The following is a 500-nucleotide window of genomic DNA, read 5'->3' as shown; positions in this document are numbered from 1 at the left end:
TTATTATTATTATTATTATTAGGGGTTCAAGCGCTTAGTGCTGAAACCCTACTGTAATTATTATTATTATTATTATTATTATTATTATTATTAGGGGTTCAAGCGCTTAGTGCTGAAACCCTACTGTAATTAAGATTTTTATTATTATTATTATTATTATTATTATTATTAGGGGTTCAAGCGCTTATTATTATTATTATTATTATTATTATTATTATTATTAGGGGTTCAGGCGCTTAGTGCTGAAACCCTACTGTAATTAAGATTTTTATTATTATTATTATTATTATTATTATTATTATTAGGGGTTCAAGCGCTTATTGTTATTATTATTATTATTATTATTATTATTATTATTAGGTTCAACGCTTGTAAACCCTACTGTAATTAAGATTTTTATTATTATTATTATTATTATTATTATTATTAGGGGTTCAAGCGCTTATTGTTATTATTATTATTATTATTATTATTATTATTATTAGGGGTTCAGGCGCTTA

The sequence above is a fragment of the Myxocyprinus asiaticus genome, chromosome 28 (assembly GCF_019703515.2).
Source record: "Myxocyprinus asiaticus isolate MX2 ecotype Aquarium Trade chromosome 28, UBuf_Myxa_2, whole genome shotgun sequence".
Taxonomy (NCBI): Eukaryota; Metazoa; Chordata; class Actinopteri; order Cypriniformes; family Catostomidae; genus Myxocyprinus; species Myxocyprinus asiaticus.
This window is presented reverse-complemented; position numbering follows the sequence as displayed.